Source organism: Lipotes vexillifer, unplaced genomic scaffold, assembly GCF_000442215.2.
Source record: "Lipotes vexillifer unplaced genomic scaffold, Lipotes_vexillifer_v1.1 scaffold161, whole genome shotgun sequence".
In the NCBI taxonomy this organism is placed as follows: domain Eukaryota; kingdom Metazoa; phylum Chordata; class Mammalia; order Artiodactyla; family Lipotidae; genus Lipotes; species Lipotes vexillifer.
Genome location: NW_006779016.1, coordinates 982,996 through 996,736, shown reverse-complemented (window position 1 = coordinate 996,736; position 13,741 = coordinate 982,996).

The window sequence follows — 13,741 nt, the reverse complement described above, 5'->3', positions numbered from 1 at the left end:
GCTGACTTCTGCCGCCGCAGGCCCGCCCCGCACTCCGTGCCCCTCCCTGCCCCCGGCCTGAGTGCGCCAGAGCCCCCGAGTCAGCGACTCCTTTAACCCCGTCCTGTCTGAGCAAAAAACAGACGCCCTCCAGCGACCTACACTGTCTGTATAGCTTTGCTTCCACCATTTGTCCTAGTGTTCTATCCGTCCATTGTTTTTTTTTTAATTTTTTTTCTTAATAATTTTAATTCAAATAACTCTATTATACTTTACCTTCTTTCTATCTTTCTTTCCTTCCCTCCCTCCTTTAGACAACGAATCATCCCAAATTGAGGAGGTGGACTTCTAGAGCAAGATCTATGATTTTTTCCCCTTTTCCTCTTTTTGTGAATGTGTATGTGTATGCTTCTGTGTGAGATCTTGTCTGTATAGCTTTGCTTCCACCATTTGTCCTAAGGTTCTATCCGTCCCTTTTTTTTTTTCTCTAAATAATTATTTTTTAATTCAATAACTTTATTATACTTTATTTTATTTTACTGTATCGTCTTTCTTCCTTTTTTCCTTCCTTCCCTCCTTCCTTCCTTCCTTTCTTCCTTCCTCCCTCCCTCCCTCCTTTCTTTCCTTCTTGCCTTCTTTCCTTCCTTCTTTCTTTCTTTCTTTCATTCTTTCTTCCTTGCCTCCTTCCTTCCTTCCTTCCTTCCTTCCTTCTTTCCCTCCTTTCTTTCTTTTTTCCTACTTCTACTAATTCTCTCTACTTTCTCCCCCTTTTATTCTGAGCCGTGTGGATGAAAGGCTCTTGCTGCTCCAGCCAGGAGTCAGGACTCTGCATCCGAGGTGGGAGAGCCAACTTCTGGACACTGGTCAACAAGAGACCTCCCAGCTCCACATAATATCAAAGGGCAAAAATGTCCCAGAGACCTGTATCTTAATACCAGTACCCAGCTTCACTCAACGACCAGCAAGCTACAGTGCTGGACAACCTATGCCAAACAACTAGCAAAACAGGAACACAACCCCACCCCTTAGCAGAGAGGCTGCCTAAAATTACAGTAAGTCCACAGGCACCCCAAAACAAACCACCAGACGTGGACCTGCCAACTAGAGAGATAAGATCTAGCCTCATCCACCACGACACAGGCACTAGTCCCCTCCACCAGGAAGCCTACACAACGCACTGAACCAACCTTAGCCACTGGAGACAGACATCAAAAACAACGGGAGCTACGAACTTGCAGCCTGCAAAAAGGTGAACCCAATCACAGTAAGATAAGCAAAATGAGAAGACAGAAAAACACACAGCAGATGAAGGAGCAGGATAAAAACCCACCAGACCTAACAAATGAAGAGGAAATAGGCAGTCTACCTGAAAAAGAGTTCAGAATAATGATAGTAAAGATGATCCAAAATCTTGGAAATAGAATGGACAAAATGCAAGAAGCAGTTAACAAGGACCTAGAAGAAATAAAGATGAAACAGACAATGATGAACAACACAATAAATGAAATGAAAAATACTCTAGATGGGATCAATAGCAGAATAAATGAGGCAGAAGAACGGATAAGTGACCTGGAAGATAAAATAGTGGAAATAACTACTGCAGAGCAGAATAAAGAAAAAAGAATGAAAAGAACTGAGGACAGTCTCAGAGACCTCTGGGACAACATTAAACGCACCAACATTCGAATTATAGGGGTTCCAGAAGAAGAAGAGAAAAAGAAAGGGACTGAGAAAATATTTGAAGAGATTATAGTTGAAAACTTCCCTAATATGGGAAAGGAAATCGTTAATCAAGTCCAGGAAGCACAGAGAGTCCCATACAGGATAAATTCAAGGAGAAATACGCCAAGACACATATTAATCAAACTGTCAAAAACTAAATACAAAGAAAGCATATTAAAAGCAGCAAGGGAAAAACAACAAATAACACACAAGGGAATCCCCATAAGGTTAACAGCTGATCTCTCAGCAGAAACTCTACAAGCCAGAAGGGAGTGGCAGGACATACTGAAAGTGATGAAGGAGAAAAACCTGCAACCAAGATTACTCTACCCAGCAAGGATCTCATTCAGATTTGATGGAGAAATTAAAACCTTTACAGACAAGCAAAAGCTGAGAGAGTTCAGCACCACCAAACCAGCTTTACAACAAATGCTAAAGGAACTTCTCTAGACAAAAACACAAGAGAAGGAAAAGTCCTATAATAACGAACCCAAAACAATTTAGAAAATGGGAATAGGAACATACATATCGATAATTACCTTAAATGTAAATGGACTAAATGCTCCCACCAAAAGACACAGATTGGCTGAATGGATACAAAAACAAGACCCATATATATGCTGTCTACAAGAGACCCACTTCAGACCTAGAGACACATACAGACTGAAAGTAAGGGGATGGAAAAAGATATTCCATGCAAATGGAAACCAAAAGAAAGCTGGAGTAGCAATTCTCATATCAGACAAAATAGACTTTAAAATAAGGACTATCAGAAGAGACAAAGAAGGACACTACATAATGATTAAGGGATCGATCCAAGAAGAAGATATAACAATTGTAAATATTTATGCACCCAACATAGGAGCACCTCAATACATAAGGCAAAAACTAGCAGCCATAAAAGGGGAAATCGACAGTAACACATTCATAGTAGGGGACTTCAACACCCCACTTTCACCAATGGACAGATCATCCAAAATGAAAATAAATAAGGAAACACAAGCTTTAAATGATACATTAAACAGGATGGACTTAATTGATATTTATAGGACACTCCATCCAAAAACAACAGAATACACATTTTTCTCAAGTGCTCATGGAACATTCTCCAGGATAGATCATATCTTGGGTCACAAATCAAGCCTTGGTAAATTTAAGAAAATTGAAATTATATCAAGTATCTTTTCCGACCACAACGCCATGAGATTAGATATCAATTATAGGAAAAGAGCAGTAAAAAATACAAACACATGGAGGCTAAACAATACACTACTTAGTAACGAAGTGATCACTGAAGAAATCAAAGAGGAAATTAAAAAATACCTAGAAACAAATGACAATGGAGATACAACGACCCAAAACCTATGGGATGCAGCAAAAGCAGTTCTAAGAGGGAAGTTTATAGCAATACAAGCCCACCTTAAGAAGCAGGAAACATCTCGAATAAACAACCTAACCTTGCACCTCAAGCAATTAGAGAAAGAAGAACAAAAAAACCCCAGAGTTAGCAGAAGGAAAGAAATCATAAAAATCAGATCAGAAATAAATGAAAAAGAAATGAAGGAAACAATAGCAAAGATCAATAAAACTAAAAGCTGGTTCTTTGAGAAGATTAACAAAATTGATAAACCATTAGCCAGACTCATCAAGAAAATAAGGGAGAAGACTCAAATCAATAGAATCAGAAATGAAAAAGGAGAAGTAACAACTGACACTGCAGAAATACAAAAAATCATGAGGGATTACTACAAGCAACTCTATGCCAATAAAATGGACAATCTGGAAGAAATGGACAAATTCTTAGAAATGCACAAACTGCCAAGACTGAATCAGGAAGAAATAGAAAATATGAACAGACCAATCACAAACACTGAAATTGAAACTGTGATTAAAAATCTTCCAACAAACAAAAGCCCAGGACCAGATGGCTTCACAGGCGAATTCTATCAAACATTTAGAGAAGAGCTAACACCTATTCTTCTCAAACTCTTCCAAAATATAGCAGAGGGAGGAACACTCCCAAACTCATTCTACGAGGCCACCATCACCTTGATACCAAAACCAGACAAGGATGTCACAAAGAAAGAAAACTACAGGCCAATATCACTGATGAACATAGATGCAAAAATCCTCAACAAAATACTAGCAAACAGAATCCAACAGCACATTAAAAGGATCATACACCATGATCAAGTGGGGTTTATTCCAGGAATGCAAGGATTCTTCAATATACGCAAATCTATCAATGTGATTAACCATATTAACAAATTGAAGGAGAAAAACCATATGATCATCTCAATAGATGCAGAGAAAGCTTTTGACAAAATTCAACACCCATTTATGATAAAAACCCTGCAGAAAGTAGGTGTAGAGGGAACTTTCCTCAATATAATAAAGGCCGTATATGACAAGCCCACAGCCAACATCATCCTCAATGGCGAAAAACTGAAAGCATTTCCACTAAGGTCAGGAACAAGACAAGGTTGCCCACTCTCACCACTCTTATTCAACATAGTTTTGGAAGTTTTAGCCACAGCAATCAGAGAAGAAAAGGAAATAAAAGGAATCCAAATCGGAAAAGAAGAAGTAAAGCTGTCACTGTTTGCAGATGACATGATACTCTACATAGAGAATCCTAAAGATGCTACCAGAAAACTACTAGAGCTAATCAATGAATTTGGTAAAGTAGCAGGATACAAAATTAATGCACAGAAATCTCTGGCATTCCTATATACTAATGATGAAAAATCTGAAAGTGAAATCAAGAAAACACTCCCATTTACCATTGCAACAAAAAGAATAAAATATCTAGGAATAAACCTACCTAAGGAGACAAAAGACCTGTATGCAGAAAATTATAAGACACTGATGAAAGAAATTAAAGATGATACAAACAGATGGAGAGATATACCATGTTCTTGGATTGGAAGAATCAACATTGTGAAAATGACTCTACTTCCCAAAGCAATCTATAGATTCAATGCAATCCCTATCAAACTACCACTGGCATTTTTCACAGAACTAGAACAAAAAATTTCACAATTTGTATGGAAACACAAAAGACCCCGAATAGCCAAAGCAATCTTGAGAACAAAAAATGGAGCTGGAGGAATCAGGCTGCCTGACTTCAGACTATACTACAAAGCTACAGTAATCAAGACAGTATGGTACTGGCACAAAAACAGAAAGATAGATCAATGGAATAGGATAGAAAGCCCAGAGATAAACCCATGCACATATGGTCACCTTATCTTTGATAAAGGTGGCAGGAATATACAGTGGAGAAAGGACAGCCTCTTCAATAAGTGGTGCTGGGAAAATTGGATAGGTACATGTAAAAGTATGAGATTAGATCACTCCCTAACACCATACACAAAAATAAGCTCAAAATGGATTAAAGACCTAAATGTAAGGCCAGAAACTATCAAACTCTTAGAGGAAAACATAGGCAGAACACTCTATGACATAAATCACAGCAAGATCCTTCTTGACCCATCTCCTAGAGTAATGGAGATAAAAACAAAAATAAACAAATGGGACCTAATGAAACTTCAAAGCTTTTGCACAGCAAAGGAAACCATAAACAAGACCAAAAGACAGCCCTCAGAATGGGAGAAAATATTTGCAAATGAATCAACTGACAAAGGATTAATCTCTAAAATTTACAGGCAGCTCATGCAGCTCAATAACAAAAAAATAAACAACCCAATCCAAAAATGGGCAGAAGACCTAAATAGACATTTCTCCAAAGAAGATATACAGACTGCCAACAAACACATGAAAGAATGCTCAACATCATTAATCATTAGAGAAATGCAAATCAAAACTACAATGAGATATCATCTCACACCAGTCAGAATGGCCATCATCAAAAAATCTAGAAACAATAAATGCTGGAGAGGGTGTGGAGAAAAGGGAACACTCTTGCACTGCTGGTGGGAATGTGAATTGGTTCAGCCACTATGGAGAACAGTATGGAGGTTCCTTAAAAAACTACAAATAGAACTACCATATGACCCAGCAATCCCACTACTAGGTATATACCCTGAGGAAACCAGAATTCAAAAAGAGTCATGTACCAAAATGTTCATTGCAGCTCTATTTACAATAGCCCGGAGATGGAAACAACCTAAGTGCCCATCGTCGGATGAATGGATAAAGAAGATGTGGCACATATATACAATGGAATATTACTCAGCCATAAAAAGAAACGAAATTGAGCTATTTGTAATGAGGTGGATAGATCTAGAGTCTGTCATACAGAGTGAAGTAAGTCAGAAAGAGAAGGACAAATACCGTATGCTAACACATATATATGGAATTTAAAGGAAAAAAAATGTTATGAAGAACCTAGGGGTAAAACAGGAATAAAGACACAGACCTACTGGAGAACAGACTTGAGGATATGGGGAGGGGGAAGGGTGAGCTGTGACAGGGTGAGAGAGAGACATGGACATATATATACTAACAAACGTAAGGTAGATAGCTAGTGGGAAGCAGTCGCATGGCACAGGGATACCGGCTCGGTTCTTTGTGGCTGCCTGGAGGGGTGGGATAGGGACGGTGGGAGGGAGGGAGACAAAGAGGGAAGAGATATGGGAACATATGCATATGTATAACTGATTCACTCTGTTATAAAGCAGAAACTAACACACCATTGTAAAGCAATTGTACCCCAATAAAGATGTTAAAAAAATATGTTTTATTATTTTACTAGTTTAAGAAATTTTAGATTCAAACTATAGAGTAAGCATTTCAAGATATAAACATAGTTACAGAACAGAATGTAAATATTATACACTTGACAAGGTCAAATGATTGCGAAAGCTTACAGAATTTAGGAGCTAGAGAGAGAAGAGGACAGGTAGAAGGAAACACAGGGTTCCAAATTTTCTTATCTTAAATAATGGGAGAAGTATTGATGGATAGAGAAACAGAGGACTAAATGGATTACTCAAAGTCAAAAACATAACCAACAGAATAAAGATTAGGCATCTTAAGAGCTAGTAATGAACAACAATAGTTACAATTCAAAAATAGCAAAATAGGGTTTCCCTGGTGGCGCAGTGGTTGAGAGTTCGCCTGCCGATGCAGGGGACATGGGTTCGTGCCCCGGTCCGGGAAGATCCCACATGCCATGGAGCGGCTAGGCCTGTGAGCCATGGCTGCTGAGCCTGTGCGTCCGGAGCCTGTGCTCCACAACGGGAGAGGCCACAGCAGTGAGAGGCCCGCGTACCGCAAAAAACAGAAAAAAACAAGCAAAATAATAATATCCCCTAACAGCAAAATAAGAAAAAAATATGGATAGTGCAAGACAAATTTTTCAGCTTTCATGATGGGAAGTTGATAGATAACATGTAAAGTTAAGAAATCATGAAAAGGAGATAAAACCATATTGTTCAAACTCATGGAGGTAGCCAAAAAATGAACTACAAATAGAATCATATTAAAAGGATTATTTTTGGAAAGGAGGTGTCAGAGGTGGAGTGGGGAGTGGGAAAAACAAACTTTTTTTTTTTAATAAGGTAAGGAGTTTACTTTTTAAATATTTATTTATTTATTTTTGGCTGTGTCAGGTCTTAGTTGAGGCACGTGGGATATGCAGCACGCGGGATCTTTTGTTGTGGCATGCAGGCTTCTCTCTAGTTGTGGCATGCAGGCTCAGTAGTTGCGGCGTGCAGGCTCTCTAGTTGTGGCACACGGGCTCCAGAGCACGCAGGCGCAGGCTCTCTAGCTGTGGCACGCAGGCTTAGTTGCCCCATCGCATGTGGGATCCTAGTTCCCCAACCAGGGATTGAACCCATGTCCCCTGCATTGGAAGGTGGATTCTTCACCACTGGACCACCAGGAAAGTCCCAGAATAACCTTTTTATTTTATAATTTTCTGTACCTTCTGAAAATTTTTTCCTTATCATATGGATGCATATACTATTTTTATTACATAAAAAAGGTAAAACATTTCCTGATTACTAGCTTAGCATTCTCTTCAATGATACTATCCTAAAGTGCATTCTTACTAAGGATAAAAGGAACATACGTCTGCAGGTAATATTGATAGATGAAGCATTGACAAATGAACACTATAATCAATACTGCAATGAGCAGAAGCATCAGGAATCCAAACATGTCAACTGAAATGTATGAAAAGAAATATATTTTAAGCTAACAGAAGGTTAATAATTTCTCATAGTTTCATCGTTCCTAATATCATGCAGTCTGATTCTTAAATGCAAATTCACCGGTCATTATTAAAAATGATACAGTAACATACATCATATGCTACAATAAAACTACTCTTAACGCAATAATCACTAACATTTGAAAATAATCTGGGTTGCTAAAAAGAGGAAACATTTAATGTCCTTTATCTCCAGATTGGTAAACTATTAGGCCACAGGCTTATTTTTTTCCTTTATTTTGTCTCTAGACTCATTCCAGGCAATATCTCAACAGAAAGAATAGATCTCTCAGGTTGCTGTTTCTATGACGATAAAATAGTAGGTAGCAGGGGATGGTTTGTTGTTTGAGTTTCAGCAGTTCCTTATCAAAAAGGCAGCCAACGCTTGCTGGGAAAGCAGATTTCCAGCGCACCTGTAAACTGTATCCCCTCTCAATACTATTTAACTTATCAGCCTGGTGTACCTGTAAAATGAAACTAGAAGGGCAGAAGATGAAGTAGGAGACTAGGGTTCCCCATTCATACTAAATACATGAAGTGTCACTTGCTATATATAAGTTCTTTGCTACAACTATGATTTAAATTTACCTGATGGTATCTGAAGAAAACATGGATTTGTGAGCAAAATTTATATTTTTTCACTTCAATTTTTTAAAAAAACCAAAAATACAACATTACAGATATAAATTATTTGATTGAGATGAGTTCAGTCCCAGGGAGTCATTGTTCTGAATGTGAATTCTCAGTATTGAACACATTAGCTGAGAAAATATAAGTTATTAATAATGCTATTGGGCTCAATATGTCCTCAGGACTAGCTTACAAGAAACCCCTGGAGTTTCTAAAACAACTTAAGAACACAAACCTCCCTTTACTGGGTTATGGTTATTGTACATCAGAGTGCTTTAGAGATGAAATTTAAAGTATTTAACAATTGGTATGGTAAGGCACCCACAAATGAGAATGAATGTTGATCTAGTTTGAACCAACACTGGCTGGAAACAATCAGTATCAGTCTGTATCAAAGGAAACACCAATGAACAGACTTGCTATATTTTAATAAAGCAAATATAATAATTTATAATTCTTCAATTGTAGCAAATCACTAGTTTGAAAATCAACTGTAAAAAGTACAGGGCTTCCCTGGTGGCGCAGTGGTTGAGAGTCTGCCTGCCGATGCAGGGGACATGGGTTCGTGCCCCGGTCTGGGAAGATCCCACATGCCGTGGAGCGGCTAGGCCCGTGAGCCATGGCCGCTGAGCCTGCGCGTCCGGAGCCTGGGCTCCCCAACGGGAAAGGCCACAACAGTGAGAGGCCCCCATACCCCAAAAAAAAAAAAAAAAAAGTACATAAAATTAAAATAAGGACAACTCACCGTGACAATTCAACCAAAATATAGAACTGAAATGACACCCGAAATATGGAAAACAAATTTTTTTGCAAGCCCTTTCTCCACTGCACCAAAAACACTGTATTTGGAAAGAAAAAAAATAAAAGCAGTGTCCAAGTATAATAACCACAATCCCAGTAAGTTTCTAGTACTAGTTCAATAAGTATTCAATATATAACAGCCATCATCATCATCATCATTATTATATTATTATTATTTGTAGTCGATGCTGTTGGTGGTCTGCCGCTTTACCAGATCCACTTTACCAGGCCCATGCACACAAACCTAGCTGCAATGAGTGCTGACTGCCAACGGCTCAAGCTGCCCTTCTTCTTGCATTGTCCTTGTGGATAGGGACCATCTTGCCTGTGGTCAAGAATTTACCTCTGTCAGGAATTGACCAGTATATGGGGTTCCAAACAATGGACATCCTTGCCTCAAGGCAGGCACAACTCTGCTATGTAACTTTTTGCCCCAGGGCTGCCCATGGTTCAGGCCAAGTGTAGGCTTTGGCTGAGATCACATCTTTGCTTGGCTCTTGTCCCTTAGTTTCTCTGGGTCCCTTACTCCCTCATAGAATTTTGCTGAACAGCAGTCACTCAAGAAATCACATGTACCTGAATCCCTTTCTCAGGCTCTGTAGTTAGAGAACTTAATCTAAGACATTATTTCACAAAGTAGTAATAATGACTTCAGAAGATAGGGTGTTTTTCGTTGTTGTGTTTGTTTGTTTTTTCCCTCTCTCTTTCTAACCCTCTTTCCCATTCCCCTTGTCTGCAGCATTCACACTTTCCTCTGGGGGTTCCTCTTCTGTTACATGTGGGCCTGGTGGTGCTGTCAACCAGCCTTGCTTTACCCCCTTTCCCCTTTTTGCTCACTGGTGGCCAGATGATCATGTGGAAATAGGAAAATTGAATTCTGAGTCTCTTGCTGAAGTAAGCAAAAGCAAGGTACAATGGTGGTAACCACCGTGGAAGATAAGACTAGAACCTGGAAGAGTAAGAAAAATGAGGACAGAGTGGTAAAAATGGCTGTCACTTACATAGGACCTACCATGTGACAGGCACCATTCTGAGCCCTTTACATATATTAACTCATTTCATCTTCATGACAACCCTGTAAGCTAGGTACTGTTATATCCACTTTATAGAGGAGGATACTAAGGCACAGAGCAGTCAAATGACTCACATAAGGTCACATACCTAGTAAATAGGGAAGCTTAGGTTCTAATGTAATCAATTTGGTTCTATGCTGGTAACCAATCCTATAAGACTGATCCCAGACCCCTCCCAATCACTTCTTGCTGTATATCCTGAGACCAGCAGGATATACATTCCATTGTAAAAAGTCACCCCTTAGACACTGCCTGAGAGCAAGAGATATATCACAGGCCAACTTTTGTTTCATGTTAACCAAGATCAAAGGTCAAATGAAGGCAAATTTAAGATTGAAGCCATTTTTGCTAAATGGATCCTGTCCTCTTAGACTGTTGCTTAAAGACTGGAACTTCAAAGTCAAAGTCTACATTCAAGGATTACAGCCCAGAGACTTCAGGCCTTGGTTATTAGATCTCAGAGTTTTTAGGAATCAAGTTCATGCCATCTAGCAGGGTTTTAAGGGAGATGAACTGCCAGAAAAAACCTGAACCTGTCAGAGAAGAGTTTCTGGTCACTTAGTGCTAAGCTGATTCCCTGGCCCCGATAACCAGGTTCACAGCACATGAGCTCCTAAAGCAGTGCAGTCCCCAGAAGAAACATTCTTCCCTGTGCCTCTCTCTGATAGGAGCTCAGAGAACAACGGAAAAGTGAGCTCTTTCGCAGGTTAAACCTGGAGCAGCCAGGTTGGTGACCAATAACTCACTGCTTGGCCAGGGAAACTCAACAGAGCATCTGCACACCACGTACATCTCTCTGACATTCCAAAGTTATAGCTGGGGGTGGGCAATAACTGACAATGACTCTGGGTAAGTACAATTTTACTTGAGGGTTGGTTGCATTAATTAACAGGAGCATTTTTTTAAATGTAGGGATGGAGAAAATAGAATGTGTACTTCCTGAAAGGTCAAAGGGTGAAACACAGTAGCCTAAGTAGTTTATTTTTTTACTCTCTGTCTGCCCAGATTGTGTCACCGTCCTTCTTCCTCTGGTAACCCACACCCTCTTACCTTTTCGGACCTCTTCCCCACCTTTATGTGGGTCTGCAGCTAACAGTCAGCTATGCTCCACGACTTTCCTCCTCCTGGAATCACCTGACCCAGGCAATGGCACTCAGAGGAGCCCATCCCTCTGGCTCAGTAACTAGTGCGGGACTGGACATAAGACCCAAATAGGGTCAATCAGAATCCTCTGTGGAATTGTATACAGGCATTGGGAGAGGTCTGCTGGGAGCCTGCCTCTTCCCCAGCTATATGGAAAATGTTCATTTGCCATAGAAGAAAATGAGGTCCATACCCAGAGTGAGGCAGAGCTGGGAGATGAAAAGAGAGAGAGGAAATGGGAATAACATCCTGTAAGACTCAGCTGTGCATGATGTCAAGGCCACACTGGACTTACCAGTTTTGTGAGTTAATAAATTCTCTTTTTTAATAAAGTAGTTTGAGTTGGGTGTCTGTCAGTTACCTCAAAAAGATTTGACCAATTCCTTTTATTTTTTTTTAAGATTATTTTTTTATGTGGACCATTTTTAAAGTCCGTATTGAATTTGTTACAATATTGCTTCTGTTTTAGGTTTTTTTTGCCTGGAGGCATGTGGGATCTTAGCTCCCCATCCAAGGATAGAACTTGCACCCCCTGCACTGGAAGGTGAAGTCTTAACCACTGGACAGCCAAGAAAAGTCCCTGACTAATTCCTTAATTAAGGCTAAAAAGTCTTCAAAGAGAAGAACTTCAAATTAACAAGAGGAACAGTAGAATATATTCAACATCTCTAAATTAGTAATGCGTAATTTAAGACAAATTACATGAATTTTTTTCTTGTAGCTAAGGAAGATGACCCATATAAATACAAAGCCATGCTAACCTCAGACCCTTAAGAGAGTGATAAGTGAGAAAGTCAGCTAACAGACTTTAGAATGATGGTTCATATCATTAAAATGAAAAAATGCAGAAAGGGGGAAGGTACATAGTAATGTTTAATGGTTTGTTAACATTGTATAAACTAAATGGTTTAATACTTATACTGGCCAAAAACATTAAATAAGTGTTATTGTGCAAAGAAGGATTTTAAAGTAGTGGACATAGAGAGGATAAAAAGAGCATTTACTAATTATGGGCAAATGCTAGATATAATGGAAGTTAGGTTACATTGATATATAAAGCATTGTTTCCTAGAGGTTGAAAATTTAACTGGCAGGTATAATATTTCCACTCTATAAAAAACAAATGTTTCTAAATGGAAGAATATTAGAATTTCAAAAGGAGTGGAACAGATAATAAATGTAATAGGAGTTCATAGCGAAAGTACTCACTTCTAGTTGATTGGATAAGATTTCTTTCAGAGAAGAGGAAGAATTTGTCTGAGCTTTGAAGAAAAGGTAAAATCTGTGCAGGAGGAAGGGCTTTAGATATAGAAGCTATAATAGAATAAAGAACAGGTTTCCACTGTGGCAGGAGTGAAATCCGTCATCATGAAATTTTGTGGAATTATTTGGAAAGGTAAACTTTTCTCAGATTGTGATGGGTTTTGAACCAGACTAAAGAGTGTGTTTTTTCTTTTTTTTAAATTGAAGCATAACTTTTTCAAACAAAAAATTGTTTTGTTTTTGAAATACAATTTTCTAGAAGCAAGTACATGTTTGCACTAAATTTTTCCTTTGTTTATTTCTAGATTCTCAAGGAATGGTTTGAAATGCAGAAATACTTCTTAATAACCACTATTAGTCATTCCTACTACCAAAATATTGTGTAAAACAAAGTTTGGCATATCTTTTAGACTACAACTGTAAACTGTGTGACTTTATAACATGCCCAAGACAATTTCCTCACATAAAAGTTAACTTACTTTATTATTTTCTATGCACAATTGACAATTTTTCCATACAGTACATGCTGCAAAAAGATTAAGTACAAAAATATAAATACAAAGCCTATTTATTGCTCAGCTTTATATAAAATGCATTTCATTAAGTCATTCCTGTTTCATGGCAAATGTATCCATACCCTGAGCATTTTCCTTTATTATTTTCATATGTCTAGACACTTTCTCATTGATACCATTTCTCATTAATCCTAACTCCTTACTTTCTCCTGTTACTCAGAAAAATATGAAATAGCATCATCCAACTTTGATTAGCCAAGTAAGTTCTAAAAATTAACTATCCTCTCCTAAACTAACTCCCTGGTCCCAACCAGGCATCTAAAGCTATGCACCTGAATCAAACTGGGCTAATCCCACACCACACTCATTGATCCAGGGAGAAGGAATCTGAGCAAGTCTGCCCAATCAGAATCCTCCTTCCACGATTTACAGATTGG